Source organism: Nelumbo nucifera, chromosome 1 (genome assembly GCF_055504915.1).
Source record: "Nelumbo nucifera cultivar China Antique chromosome 1, China Antique-T2T, whole genome shotgun sequence".
Classification (NCBI taxonomy): Eukaryota; Viridiplantae; Streptophyta; class Magnoliopsida; order Proteales; family Nelumbonaceae; genus Nelumbo; species Nelumbo nucifera.
Genome location: NC_142649.1, coordinates 136,345,501 through 136,361,379, shown reverse-complemented (window position 1 = coordinate 136,361,379; position 15,879 = coordinate 136,345,501). Strand labels below are relative to the sequence as shown.

At 38.4% G+C, this 15,879-nt stretch overlaps 1 long non-coding RNA gene and 1 other non-coding gene across 7 annotated transcripts; one reads left to right on the top strand and one right to left on the bottom strand.

Moving 5' to 3' along the window:
* Positions 1-282: 282 nt before the first annotated feature.
* Positions 283-15,516, bottom strand: LOC148803869 (uncharacterized). Of its 6 annotated transcripts, none has more exons than XR_016080232.1 (5): positions 15,333-15,516; positions 11,481-12,008; positions 1,414-9,354; positions 1,000-1,335; positions 283-914 (listed from the first exon to the last, which is right to left on the bottom strand). It is a non-coding gene; the product is annotated as an uncharacterized LOC148803869 (long non-coding RNA). The 6 variants fall into 6 exon arrangements; XR_016080230.1 differs by having other exon boundaries at positions 284-1,335; positions 1,414-1,678; positions 2,846-9,354; XR_016080229.1 differs by having other exon boundaries at positions 284-1,335; positions 1,414-3,488; positions 5,593-9,354.
* LOC148803870 (small nucleolar RNA R71) lies at positions 8,773-8,879 on the top strand. The gene has a single exon (XR_016081711.1). It is a non-coding gene; the product is annotated as a small nucleolar RNA R71 (small nucleolar RNA).
* Positions 15,517-15,879: the final 363 nt, after the last annotated feature.

The window sequence follows — 15,879 nt, the reverse complement described above, 5'->3', positions numbered from 1 at the left end:
ATATGGTAAAGCGAAATTGTTTGAAACTTGCCATATGTCAGTGATGCAATGTTCTGAAAATCATAATTGTATCGTAAATTGTAAAAGGGTTTGAATCGAATCGTATCGTAAAACTTAAAATTTTTTCTTATTTTTTCAAAAACTGTTAAAAACTCTAAAATATACCTAAATCTCTCAAAAAATAGAAAAAATGACTTTACACAAGCTTTCTAACCCATAAACATCTTATAAATATATAGTAATGATAGGCTTATAGTTACACCAGTGTCAATAAAAAGCAATATCTTGAATTATGAATGAATATGAGCTTTACATGACAATGACAATATGTATCCAAGACTTTAGTTTAGTCAACAAAAAAGCTGGAGCAAAACCCAATATATTATTTAGGTTCCCTACACAAAATATACAAAAAAGGTGCCCCACTATGCACAAATATATATAGCAGTATAGCCCTATAAATCTTTTGTAATCTGTATAAGTTCGTTTGTCAAGTTGTCAACTAAAAAACTAAGAACTAAGAAGCCTTATCCGTCAAAATATATCAATCTTCATCCTTTCTATCATTATTCCCATTATCATCATCAACAAGTTGAATGTCTTCATCTTCTTCTTTTTCATATGATGAAGAAACAAATTCTTCTTCATCTTGAGGCTGGATCGTCCCTGATGATGTGCGATCTGAAAGTTCCTAGTTGGAAAGATGCTTGGACGTTGTTTGCGTAGCGAGCTGGATCAAGCTGCAAAACAAATATCAGAGAGACCGGGGTGGATGATCCGGGGAGGCCGCTCAGATGCTTAAGTTAGTATCTTTGTTGTGATTGCGAGCTAAAAGTTTGAATTCTAGAGAGCTTGTGTGTAAATAACTGGGCGTACCTGAGCCCTGGAGGGGTTGATGCCCTTATATAGTTGAGCTGCAGTGAGTTTCACAAAACGATTTCAGGATCCTCGCCCTAAGTAGATGACATTCGTTTCCTCTTTAGACGGGGATTAACGTACCAGTCAATGAAGTCTATCATTACCGCCCGATTCGGGCAGGGAGAGGATAAGGCCTGCCGTTACACGGTGTGATCCCGGGAGGTTAGAAATCCGCTGAGAAGCTTCTAGAGTCTATTACGTGTCACTTCAGTTCCTGAGCATCGAACTGGCTTAGGTGCCGAGGTGGCTTTGTACCGAGGTGCCCGAACACCCGGGCTCCCAAACTGCTGACTAGGCTCCCCTTGCCGAGTTTTCATTCTGCTGGCAGATCGCATCCACGTGACCTTTACTTACTAGGTCGTGCCAAATTACCCCTCATCAGTCCCTTTTCTTCTCCTCTTGTGTAGATCCCTAGGACTTAAGGTAGAGAAAATTATGATTATTTGAATAAAATAATAAAGTTATAAATTATAGTAATAACAAAATAAAACCTACCACGTTTCCTTCGCTTATCTACAACTCCTTCAACTTCAATAAAACACTCTCCCATATCCATCCATGTTGTATCATCAGAAAGGGTAGGGTTTTCCTTCTCAGTTATCCATTCATCATCCGATTCCATGTCCGATAGACAAATTGGATCAAGCCCTTGCTCAAATTTTCTCTTCTCATGGCGAATCCCAAGTTGGCGATTGTATTTAACAAACACCAAAGCATTCAATCTCTTTTGTTCCAAACGATTCCTTCTTTTTTAATGTATCTAGAAACATTAAAAATCAAGATTCAAGAATTATATAAATCCATATATAATATGCCCTTAGCATAAATTTTAATCTCCTAAACTAAATAATTAAAGGAATAGAAGGTTTATTTGCTCAAATGTGCTCCAATTCCTTTCACAACCCATAGAACTACACGTTAAACTCAAAATACGGATTGCCAATTTCTTCAATTTTGGTGTGCCATCTTGATGCATATTTGCTTACACTACCAAGTGCATTAGCCGCACAAGTAATAGAGTGATGAATAGAATATCATTCCCACGAGGACTTATGTAGCAACTACTAGTAATACATCAACCAATTCTTATTTGATTAGCCAAAATTTAAATCTACTTCAAATCTGAAATCCTAACTACAAAACTAGCTCTAACAAATTTGATCAAACACCTTGCAAGCAAATTGAGAAGACAAGCTAACTATGCATAAAATTGATTCAACAATTAGATCTCTAGGTCATTCGATTAGATTAGGATTCAGCCTTGGTTTGGTGAAACCCTAAGGCAATGAACAACCTCTCTCAAACACATGTTCATTCTATGCATGAGTGATGATTCTTCTATCTCTAGCAAGAATCTAATCCCCATGCATGCATTAAGATCTAGAAATTCTAGGGTATCATTTCAGAATTGAATGATCACCAACCGAATTATGCAAGTTATTTCTAACCTTGTACTCAATTTGGTTCTTGATTAGTAGATCTGAAATCTTAGATTCTTTCTCAAGCACTCTAGGATTTCCAATGAACAAATCGGCCAAACTGAATTAAAGTTACTTGAATTCTCTCTCAAGCAATTCAGATATTACAATTTCATGATCTGAAATTACATATCTAAGATTGCAAACTAGCAATTTAGACCTTACAAGTTCATGATCTGAAATTACAGATCTGAGATTACAAAATAGCAGTTCGGATATCACAATTGCATGAACTGAAATTTCAGATCTGAGATTACAAGAGAGCAGCTCGGCTAATAGTTCTACAATTGAATTTCTAATAAAAAAATCAAAATTGAATCTAATTCATTCGAATAACCCTAGAGAGTTAATTACAGATCTAAATTTACATGAAACATCATTCAATTACAGCAAGAAATATTGAATTAATGGAGAAAATCAACATGGAAGCTCTAGCTGAATTCGATTACCACTTGTGCAGAAATCAAGGAAGAAGACAACCTAGATTGATCTCCTTCAATGGCTTCTTCTCCAAATTCGAAATCAGCTTCTTCTTCTCTTGAATATTCTTGAATCTTCTCCTCTCTTCTCCTCTCTTGCGCCTATCCTTCTTTTCTCCCCAAAAGGAATTCGCCCAAAAGGTTTTTGACCCCTTTTCCTTTAGTTCTCTTCTCCTTTTATAGCCTTCTCTTCAGCCCCTTTCTCTCATCTAGAAAGTTCTCTCCTCTACAAAGTTTGGCGCCTTTAGTCTCTTGAACCTTCTAGAAGTTGTTGCCCTTAGCTCTCTTGAACTCTCTAGAAGCTGCCGCCCCTAGCCTCTCTTGGCTGCTCTTGAGCTGCAATTTGAGTTGTTCTTGAGCTGCAATTTGGGCTGCTCTTGAGTTGCAAATGGGCCTCCTCCTTGCTGGGCCGAATAGGCTCCCTTGGAAGGTTGCGGTTGGGCTCTCTTTGGGCTCTCCCAAAGAGTGTTGCATGGGCTTTAAGGGCCGAATAGCCCTCTTTTGACCTCTCGGCTGGGCCTTGCTCCCAACTGGGCCGTATCACCTTCAATTTGGCCTCATTTAGCATGATTTTATGCTCTTTTTCCCCAGACTTGTCCCCTTTGACAATTTCCTGAAATCAAGCTCAATTGGGGTAATAATTCACACAAATCGGCATCAAAACCATGCATAAACACCAGAATTTATATGTAAACTGTGCACACATCAAACACCCCCACACTTAAGCTTTTGCTTGTCCTCAAGCAAAGACACCACCCATAACCAGATCTTCTCCCTTATTCTCACCATTTACCGGAAGAATTTTTTAAGAGGAAAATGCATTGAGTGGTCGGGAAACTTGTGTAAGTATTTTACTCCATTCCTATGAACTGCCATTCTTATCACATACATAAGAACCAATGAAGGGGAGAATATGAAATTCTTCATGCTCCAACATTCACTTCCATTCAATATGCAAATCAACACCTTGGCCTCTAAGTGTGAGTGCATTTTATGCTCCATCTCATACAGGGTATTTTCTTATTTCTTCTTTTTCTTTTGGTGTGAGTGCATTTTATTCTCCATCTTACACTTTTTTTTTCCAGTTATTTGAACCTCATGCATTAACAGTTTAGATGTGAACTAGCTCGAATGATCATCAATTATTTAATCAAGTGCATTCTACACATGAAGGTAGCTAGGATCGGTCATGTTGAAAGTCATATTCAGATTCCTTAACCTCATGAATTGTGATAAGTTTGGATCATTCACAAGAATAAACTCAAACACTTACAATGGTCTCCCTCAACTCATTGTATTCTCTCTTTGAATTCACCTAATAAACAACAATGATCTTAAGGGGATTTCCAGTTTATTTGGCTTATCAATGCATGTATATAAGTGTTGGGATGATTGAGGTGCATAACCTCAGCCTAACTCCCTCACACTTAAGATGAAAATTGCCCTCAATGTCCCTAGTGTTAGGGAGCAACAATAAATCCAGCAATGAGGGTAAGGGCATGAAGAGCAATATCAAGTAAGGAGAGGGGTTGAGGGGACTTCCCTGAAGATCATTCTGAATTTTATAATAGATCCTTTGATGGGAAGCCTCTACCTACGAAAAATCTCATAAAACTAGAGAGAACAGTAGCCTACCAAATTAACATCCTAACTAAAAAAACTAAACTCAAATGCTAAGAAAAGCAGAAAGCAAACAAAAAAGTTTATGACAGCTCATCCGAAACTCGACAGTCTAGTGAGATCATCGGTCATCTAAGTATATAGTGGATGGAGTAGGCAACAATCCTCCCACTAAATATGGCTTGAGGCGTTGACCATTCACCTTAAATGTGCCCTGTACCAAGTGGGTGACCTCTACGACCCCATGGGGAAAAACCTGTGTGATGGTGAAAGGCCCCGACCATCTAGATCTTAGCTTGCCCGGGAACAACCAGAGACGGGAATTATATAATAACACTTGCTAGCCTACATGAAAGTCATGTCTCAACAGGTTCTTATCATGCCATCGTTTAGTTCTCTCCTTGTAAACCTTGGCATTCTCATAGGCGGCAAGTCTGAATTCATCCAACTCATTCAGCTACAGCCGCCTCTTGGCTCCTGTGGCTTGTGAATCAAAATTCAAGAGCTTTAGTGCCCAATAAGCCTTATGTCTAACTCAACAAGTAAATGACATGTTTTACCAAAAACTAGCCTATATGGGGACATGCCGATGGGTGTTTTGTATGCAGTTCTATAGGCCCATAATTCATCATCTAACCTGATTGCCCAGCCTCTCCTAGCAGAGTCTACAGTCTTCTCCAATATTCTTTTGAGCTCCCTGTTGGTTAATTCGACTTGGCCATTGGTTGAGGGTGATATGGGGTCGCCAATTTGTGTGTAACACCATATTTCCGCATCATCCGTTCAAATTGGGTGTTGCAGAAATGGGTTAACCTATCACTTATGATAGCATGGGGTGTGCCAAATCGGGTGAATAGATTTTTCAGGAAATGTACTACCCTCCTAGAGTCATTTGTGGGTAAAGCTGTGGCTTCCACTCATTCACATAATCAACAACAACTAGGATGTACTTATTCCCAAAAGAATTTGGGTAGGGTCTCATGAAGTCTATACCTTATACATAAAAAATTTCACAAATCAAGATATTAGTGAGGGGCATCTCATTTTGCCAGGAAATGTTACCTGTTCTCTAACATTGATCACATGAAGACACATACCTATGAGCATTTTTGAACAATGTGGGCCAATAGAAACCTGATTGCAAGACCTTGGCTGCAGTGCGGTTGGCTTCAAAGTGTCCTTCTGCTTCTCTATCATGGCAGTTCCGGAGCACCGACTCCATCTCCTCCTTGGGACATCTCCTTATGATCTGATCTGCACATAGCTTGTACAAAAAGGGATCCTCCCACAAATAGTATTTCACATCAGAGAACAATTTCTTCCTCTGCTGGTATGAAAGGTTTGGGGGAATAACATGTGCAACAAGATAGTTTGCAAAATCAGTGAACCAAGGTGATGAGTCTACTTGAATGGAGTAGAGCTGCTCATCTGGAAACTCCTCTCGAATGGTGTTGATTGTCTTCTCTTTTAAGTCCGCATTCTCTAATCGGGAGAGATGATCAGCAGCTAGGTTCTCTGCACCTTTCTTATCATGGATTTCCACATCAAATTCTTGCAGCAATAGGATCCACCTAATCAGCCTCGGTTTTGCATCCTTCTTGGCGAGTAGGTGCCTCAATGCCGAGTGATCTGTATACACAATGACTTTGGACAAAATCAGATATGAACGAAACTTATCAAAAGAAAAAATTACCGCTAGAAGTTCTTTTTCTGTTGTGGTGTAATTTTGTTATGCTTCATTCAAGGTTCGGCTAGCATAGTAGATCGGCTGAAAGTGTTTATTCAATCTTTATCCTAAAATAGCTCCTACGGCTGAATCACTCGCATCACACATTAGCTCAAATGGAAGTGTCCAATCCGGTGCAATCATGATGGGTGCATTGATCAACTTGTCCTTCAAAATGTTGAAGGCTTGTAGGCATTCGACTGTGAAATCAAAGGCCACATCCTTCTGAAGCAAAGTAGACAATGGCTTGGCTATCTTGGAGAAGTCCTTGATAAATCTTCTATAGAACCCGACATGTCCCAAGAATCTTCTCATAGAACGGACTGATGATGGTGGTGGCAACTTCTCAATTGTCTCCACCTTAGCTCTGTCAACCTCTATACCTTTTTGTGAAATTTTATGCCCAAGCACGATGCCTTCTTGCACCATGAAATGGCACTTCTCCCAATTTAGCACTAGATGTGTCTCCTTGCACCGCCTAAGCACATTCTCCAAATTGTTCAAACATGCATCAAAGTAAGAACCAAAGATTGAAAAGTCATCCATGAAAACTTCCATGAACTTTTCAACCATATCAGAAAATATTGACATCATACACCGCTGAAAAGTTGCTGGAGTGTTACACAACCCAAATGGCATTCTCCTATAAGCAAAGGTACCGTAAGGGCAAGTGAAGGTGGTCTTTTCTTGGTCTTCTGGTGCAATTGGGATCTGATTGTAACCTGAATAACCATCCAAGAAATAGTAGTACTCATGCCCGGCCAGTCTCTCTAACATTTGGTCAATAAACGGGAGAGGGAAGTGATCCTTGCGTGTGGCTTCATTCAACTTTCTGTAGTCAATGCATACTCGTCACCCGATGACGGTTCTAGTTGGGATGAGTTCATTTCTTTCATTTGGAACAACGGTCATGCCACTTTTCTTGGGTACTACTTGCACGGGATTCACCCAAGAACTGTCAGAGATAGGATAAATAATTTCGGCATCTAAGAGCTTAATGATTTCAGCCTTCACCACCTCCTTCATGTTCGGGTTCAGGCGTCTTTGGGGCTGAATTGAGGACTTGCTGCCATCTTCCATCAGAATTCTATGCATGCATACCGATGGACTGATGCCCTTGATGTCGGCTACCTTCCAAGCCAAGGTTGTCTTGTGTTTCCCCGTAGCTAGGAAAGGTCTCCCTAGGATGAGAGGAACATCAACATCTTCTTATATGTCTAATACAATGAAATCAACTACAAAGATGAATTTATCTACTTTAACAAACACATCTTCTATAATTCCCCTAGGATGCTTGATGGACCTATCAACCAATTGCAATGCAACTCTTGTCGGTTGGGGTTCTCCCAATCCCAATTTTTTGAAAACCGAATATGGCATTAAATTTATGCTAGCTCCTAAATCACATAATGCCTTTTCAATTTTTAAACTGCCTATAGTACAATGGATAGTGAAACTCTTTGGGTCTTTAAGCTTTTGGGGCAACTTGTTAAGAAGGATTGCTGAACATTCTTCATTTAGAGCAACCATAGCCACATCTCCCAATTTCCTTTTGTTTGCCAATAGCTCCTTCAAAAACTTTGCATAGTGTGGCATCTGGGCTAAAGCATCAGCAAAAGGAATATTAATATGTAATCTTTTAAACACTTCAAGAAACTTACCGAATTCCTTTTCCAACCTGTGTTGCTTCAGCCTATTGGGAAAGGGAACTTGCGGCTGTTGGTGTCTTTCTTATTGCGGTTCAGATTGCTCCTCCTTGTTTTCGGTTTCAAGGGTTGCATCTGCCTTGTTTTCAGCCCTTGCTTTCTTCTCTACTTCTGGCAGCTCCTTACCACTTCTTAAAGTGATAGCCTACACTTGTTCTCGTGGATTCACTTCTGTATTGCTTGGTAGAGTGCCCGGTATTCTTGCAGAAATCATTTGCGCTAACTGTCCAACCTGATTTTCCAAGTTATTTATTGAGGCCTCTTGGTTCTGAAATCTGGTTTCAGCACTGGCTATGAACTTGGTCATCAGCTCCTCTATGTTAGATTTTTTTTCCGGTTGATGTAAATTTTGGGGAAAGGGCTTCGGCCCATGCTGATTAGGCCATGACTGATTCGGGTAGCCCCTCCATCCGGGGTTGAATGCATGGTGGTTTTGACTGTATTGCTGCCTTGGAAAGTTGCCAACAAAGTCAACCTGTTCTGTGGACTGCCTAAACTGATTGCCAACTTGGCATTTAGTGCTGATGTGGCCTCCCCCACACCAATCACATGTCACAGACTGCACATGCAAGGCTGCCATCTGCATCTCCTCAATTTTCTTGCTAAGTGCTCCTATTTGCGTAGATAGAGCTGTGTATGTGTCCACATTGTGAAGACCATGCTGCTTTTTCACTTGTGCTCTCTTTGAATGCCATTGGTAGTTGTTGGTTGCCATCTCCTCTATGAGAGCATGGGCCACTTCAGAGGTCTTATTGTTGATGGAGCCCTCGGCTGTCGCATCTAGGATGGTCTTGTTGGCTTCGGTTAGATCATTGTAGAAGGTTTGCACTTGCAGCCATATAGGAAGTCCATGGTGAGGGACCTTCCTTAACAACTCCTTATAATGCTCCCACGACTTATATAAAGATTCTCCATCTAGTTAGAAGAAAGTAGTGATGTCATTTCTCATCTTTGTTGTCTTGGATGGAGGGAAGTACTTGGAGAGGAATCGACTAGCCATTTCATCCCAAGTGGCTATAGATCCAGTTGGCAATGAATTCAGCCAAGTCTTGGCCTTGTCTTTTAATGAAAATGGGAATAACCTCAGCCTAACAGCATCATCACTCACCCCATTATGCTTGAAAGTGTCATAAATCTCCAAGAAATTGGCTATATGAGAGTTTGGATCTCTATGAGTCATTCCACAAAACTGAAGTGTGTTTTGGATCATCTGAATTATGGTTGGTTTGATCTCAAAATTATTAGCAGCAATGGTTGGTCTTACAATGCTTGAAGCAGCTCCGGTTAGATTTGGTTTGGCATAGTCCATCATAGTCCTTGGTTCGACCATTTCTTCAATTTCAGCTCTAACTTGTCTAGTAGCTCGTAAGTGGATGCGGAGGGTTCTTTCAATCTCCGGGTTGTAAGGGACTTCCTCCAGTTCAGGTCTGCTTGTCATAAATTGTACAAGTCAAAACAAGAAAAAAGACTAATGTACTCAAATCAGAAATGTAAATAATTAAACAATTAGCAATCCTAATCTAGCAGCAAATTTACAAGACAAAGACTGAATGTTATCTAAGAAGACAAAGCTTTAAACACAATAAAAATCAGCAGGCTGAATATAGACAGATCTGAACTCTGAAATACTAGTTTGAAATCAGAGAAGTAGCCTATCAACTCTAGCAGATTGCACACTTGAAGCAAGAAAAGCAGCCTAACATAGAGACAATCGGCAAGAAAATCTGATTTCAGCAATGAAGATTAATATACACAGATCTGGATATCAGCCTAAGATTTTTCTGTGTGCTCAGATCTGATTTCTGCACTCAACAGTGAAAGCTAATGTGTACAGTTCTGAACTCCACTGATTTTATGAGATATAGAGAACTAGAAATCAGTTCAACTGGCAATACTAGATTAGTAATCAAAACTAAACAAATCAGCAATAGAAGGGAAGCTACAGATATCAGAAAATACAGATCTGAATCCTACTTCAAATCAGAAATATATCAAATTTATTAAACCAGAAATAGAACAACAAGCTATTAAACTAGAAACTAGAACAACAAACTGAGAAAAAGGCAATTAACACTAGGCAAGAAAACTACTCATATCAGCAAGGGAAATTATTCCATCTACAGATCTGAATCTATCATACAGCAGAAATAAAATCATATTACATAGTATAGGACTAGAAACATTCGGCAAGAAGGAAGAGATTACCTAAAACAGTAGGTTAGTGTGTGCAGATCTGAACTGTAATGTATAGAACTAGACTATCTCTATTAGTTATACTACTGAATTAGAACAATAACTTTTTTCTGTGTGTTCAGATCTGAATTATGATTTCAACAATGAAAGTTAATGTATGCAGATTTGAACCACACTCTTTTTATAAAATAAACAGAACTAAAATGCAGCTACACTATTAAGACTAAAACAAAAATCAAGGATAAAGCAAATCAACAATATAAAGAGAACTATCTATATCAACAATGGAGGCTACAAAACACAGATCTGAATCCTAATATACAGAATTAGAAATCAGATTAACAGTGGCTAATAGTTCCTAATATTGCTGCAATAAGTCCTCGGCAACGGCGCCAAAAACTTGATGCGTATTTACTTACACTAACAAGTGCACTACCCGCACAAGTAATAAAGTGATGAATAGAGTATCATTCCCATGAGGACTTATGTAGCAACTACTAGTAATACATCAACCAACTCTTATCTGATTAGCTGAAATTTAAATCTACTTCAAATCTGAAATCCTAACTACATAACTAGCTCTAACAAATTTGATCAAACACCTTGCAATCAAATTGAGAAGACAAGCTAACTATGCATAAAATTGATCCAGCAATTAAATCTCTAGGTCATTCGATTAGATTATGGTTCAGCCTTGGTTTAGTGAAACCCTAAGGTAATGAACAACCTCTCTCAAGCGCATGTTCATTCTATGCATGAGTGATGATTCTTCTATTTCTAGCAAGAATCTAATTCCCATGCATGCATTAAGATCTAGAAATTCTATGGCATCGTTTCAGATTTGAATGATCACCAACCAAATTGTGCAAGTTTTCTCTAACCTTGCACTCAATTCGGTTCTTGATTAGCAGATCTGAAATCTTAGAATCTTTCTCAAGCACTCTAGGATTTTCAAGGAACAAATCAGCCAAACTAAGTTAAAGTTACCTGAATTCTCTCTCAAGCAATTCAGATATTACAATTTCATGATCTAAAATTACAGATATGAGATTGCAAACTCGCAATTCAAACCTTACAAGTTCATGATCTGAAACTACAGATTTGAGATTATAGAATAGCAGTTCGGATATCACAATTGCATGAACTGAAATTTAAGATCTGAGATTACAAGAGAGCAATTCAGCTAACAGTTCTACAATTGAATTTCTAATAAAAAAATCAAAATTGAATCTAATTCATTCGAATAACCCTAGAGAGCTAATTACATATCTAAATTTACATGAAACATCATTCAATTACAGCAAGAAATATTGAATTAATGGAGAAAATCAACATGGAAGCTCTAGCTGAATTCGATTACCATTTGTGCAGAAATCAAGTGGCTTCTTCTCCAAATTCGAAATCAGCTTCTTCTTCTCTTGAATATTCTTGAATCTAGAATATTCTCTTCAGCCCCTTTCTCTCATCTAGAAAGTTCTTTCATCTAGAAAGTTCTCTCCTTTAGAAAGTTTGGTGCCTTTAGCGTCTTGAACCTTCTAGAAGTTGCTGCCCTTAGCTCTCTTGAACTCTCTAGAAGCTGCCGGCCCCTAGCCTCTCTTGGCTGCACTTTGGGCTACTCTTGAGCTGCAATTTAGGTTGTTCTTGAGCTGCAATTTGGGCTGCTCTTGAGCTGCAAATGGACCTCCTCCTTGCTGGGCCGAATAGGCTCCCTTGGAAGGTTGCGGCTGGGCTCTCTCTTTGGGCTCTCCCAAAGAGTGTTGCATGGGCTTTAAGGGCCAAATAGCCATCTTTTGACCTCTCGGCTGGGCCTTGCTCCTTGTTGGGCTGTATCACCTTCAATTTGGCCTCGTTTAGCATGATTTTATGCTCTTTTCCCTAGACTTGTCCCCTTTGACAATTTTTTGAAATCAAACTCAATTGGGGTAAGAGTTCACACAAATCGGCATCAAACCATGCATAAACACCAAAATTTATATGTAAATTGTGCACACATTACATCTCCATAGTTATCCCACCATATGGTTGCTTTGCCAAGCATTAGTATGTAAGTGACTAAGCATAACACAATCAAAAGAAAAAAAAATAGACTTAGTTGTCTGATAACAAACTTGGTTGATTTGTCTTCCGAGTAAGCTTTGTTGTTTCTCTACCAAATAAACCTTCAGCTGCCTTGAACTTGTCAATTTGATCCTCAATTATAATCCTCTCTCGTGTATTGGGAATTATTTTCTCCAAGCAATCATTAAGGCCTTGCTTAATTTCTAAATCTGCATTAAAATTTTCATCATATCGAAAAGCTGGATTTAGAAAATAAGTTGCTGTATGTACTGGCCCATGGAGTTGTAAACCCCAACGTCTATCAATAATATCCCATAGTGGCTTGTATCTTTTCCTTACATTTCATAAATATTTTTTTTTGGAAAAGGTAAAGTAATATTTATTGATAAGGAATTACACACAGGAGGCTGAGATCAGTCCCAGAACAAGCTACTGATCAAATCAGCAAATACACTATCTATTGCTTCATAAATATCTCCCATGGCAGGCCTTTCATCCGAATCAACAAGTCGAAGAACTTTCACCAAGAGAAGAGTACTTTTTAGGCAATATTAAACTGATGCCCAAAAGTTAACATCAATCAACACAATGTCATGTGCTCTAATTCCTTCCTCTTTCCTTGCAAATGGACTTCTTTCCCATTCATCTGATTTAAACATCTTCCTTAATGCATCCTTCTGTTGATGAACACTTTTTATTGTAAGAAAACAAGTTGCAAAGCGGGTAATAGCTGGTTTTGTCAATTCTTTGTTTCTAGTATAATGGCAAATCAAATTGAGAACCCAACAATGCTTGTATATGAATCTAGTTAAGAATCTTGCTTTCTTAACTGTTTCAGCTTGGGTAGGCAGATTCCAAATATCCATTAACATGTTGTCTATGCAATGGGCTGCACATAGTGTCCAAAATAATTTTGGTCATTTCTAAATCAACAACTCTGCAGCTGTTACATAATTTGATGCGCCATCTGTCACCACTTGAACAATATTTTCCTCTCCAATTTCTTCAACCACCGAATCAAACAACTTGAACAAGTATTCTCCACTTTTTATGATTTCTGAAGTATACACACATTTCAAAAGTAATGTTCCACTTGGGCTGTTCACTAGAAAATTTGTAATGGACCTTCTACAACCATCAGTCCATCCATCTGACATGAGTGCGCAGCCAGTCTTCCTGCACTCCTTGTACTCTTCGATCATTTCTTCAATAATTCCTACCTCTTTTTTCAGAAAAGTATTTCTTATTTCATGATAACTTGGCAGCTTAAGTCCCGATCCAAATGTACTTGTATCATTAACCATTTTAGCAAAAAAGGGAGTTCAGATCTGCACCCCATGAGGGGGCGCTCCACAACTTCCCACAGCGCATCCCCGCTTTGTATTGGGAACATCTTTCGATGATGACATCATTGGATTTGGTAGTATCATTAGGAGATGTTCCCAATACATGGCGGAGATGCGCTGTGAGACATTGTGGGGCGCAGATGTGAACTTCAAAAAAGGGACTCTTCACAAGATTAAAAGACAAGGCATTTGTATAAAAATTGAGCAATGGATTGACAAACTTTATCTCTTATCACCTTTCTTCAACACGTGATTCAAAGTTGTTTGTTGAAGACTTTTTCTTCCTTTTTGTACATAAGTATCAAGTGTGCATGATGCCTTGCACATTCCTTTGGGATCCTCTGCTTCCGGGTGATCATCAAAGTAGAAGTCCCTCAAGTTGGCCCCGGCATTGGATTCATACATTTCATTCTCCTTTTGTTTCTTTGTCCCTTCTTTATTTTCTAATAATGCCTTGAACTTTTCATATACTTCCTCTATTTTTTTTTTTTTTTTGCAGACTTGAGTATTCTTGTTTATGTGTGCAAGGTGGTGTTTCATCCTAAAGACACCTCCCCAAAATTCCCCTCCACAATAGTTGCATCTCACATGCAAATTGTTATTTTCATCAACTTTGACACAATGCACCCACATACCATCTTGACCCTTCACCATATTTCCTACTAAAAAAATAGAATAAGTTGAGAACTTTCTCAAATTGTCACTAATCACTACAAGTCTACATTTCAAGTTTTCTATCTACATTCTACAAGGCTACTATTGTCTTAATATCTTTTGAGTTTTGAATAATGAATCTAAAGTCTAGAAGTATAGAGTCTTGTCTCTAATCTATTGTTTTAAAATTTAACTTTTAACTTTCAATTCAAGTTTCAACTTTCAGTGTTCAACAAAATAACAAACTACACACATCAAGTCATCAATTAATAATAACAAGCCACACTACAAATGAAAGTTATACAAACTAAACAAAATTAACTTCTCATGTGAAATGAAGGAATACATATCTATTTTAACATTAACAAAAAGAAAAAAAAAGGAATACATATCTATTTTAACCTACAAAGTGCAAATACATATCTACTTTTGTGTAATACAGTTGTATTTTGTGAAAAAAGTAATGAAAAAATGGGGATGAACCCCTGTTTTGTGATTAGAAAAAGGGTGAGGAGAATATATCAGGGCTAAAACCCTATTTTCATGCAAGAAAAACAAGTAAAATTATTGGGGAAAGCCCCTGTTTGTGCAAGGAAAAAGGGTGAAAAGTAAAAGAGTGGAGCCCTTATTCTTATGCAAAAAAAAAAAAAAGCAAGACAAAACATAATGAAACAAGGGGGAAATGTAATAGGGCGGAGCCCCTATTTTTATTCAAAAAGAAAGGCCAAAACTAGGTACCCATAATTTTCATGAAAAAATGAATGAAAGACATGGGGCGGAGCCCTTGTTTTCATGTAAAAAACTGATTAAAACAAATGGGGTGGAGCCCTTGTTTTCATGCCAAAAAACCGACTGAAATAAATGGGGCGGAGCCCCTGTTTTCATGCCAAAAAACCGGCTGAGATAAAGGAGAAGAAACAAGAAACAAGAAAAAAAGGAGGAAAATGAGGAAAAGGAGGAGGAAGAAAGAAACAAGAAGAACAATTTTAGAAATTGAACAGTAAAACAATAGAAATAGAGAAGAAGAAGAAGAAGAAGAAGAAGAAGAAGAAGAAGAAGAAGAAGAAGAAGAAGAAGGAGAACACAAACCATGTATAGATAATAGAAAAACAATAGAAATATAAAATAAAATAAAATAAAATAAAATCTCTTACCTTTCAATGCAGACCAGTAAAGAAAGAAGTTTGGAGCTTCGCCGAAGCAATGGAAGAGGGTTTCTTTTCTCCCAATCTCCCGCTCAAGTCTTTTCCTTCAATGGCAAGTCTTCTTTGATTGGCTGTCAGCATCCGATTTTTGCTTAGTTTGCCACCAAAACTCTAATTCACCCCAAATTCTCGATCAAACCCTTTCAATCTATTTGAAACAACCAAAAACCCAAAAAACCCGAGTTTCACCCCAAGAGCCTTCAAATCCATCATTAAACTTGCTTGATACCTATCTGATGGCCCTGACCGACCCCCACTTACACCTTAACCATTAGATCAGACACAACAATCAGACCCAGGACCTCTCAAGACACCTACCCATGAAATTTCAGCTCAAGATTGCCTCATTTACCCTTCAATCAAGTGAAGATTCCATTCTGATGCCTCTCATTAGCTCAAAACACCTACAACCTAGATCCCAGTGATCCAAACACATCTGAACCAATCAAACCATGCCATTAGACTCAGGATACATCAAAACACCTGCCCATAAAAT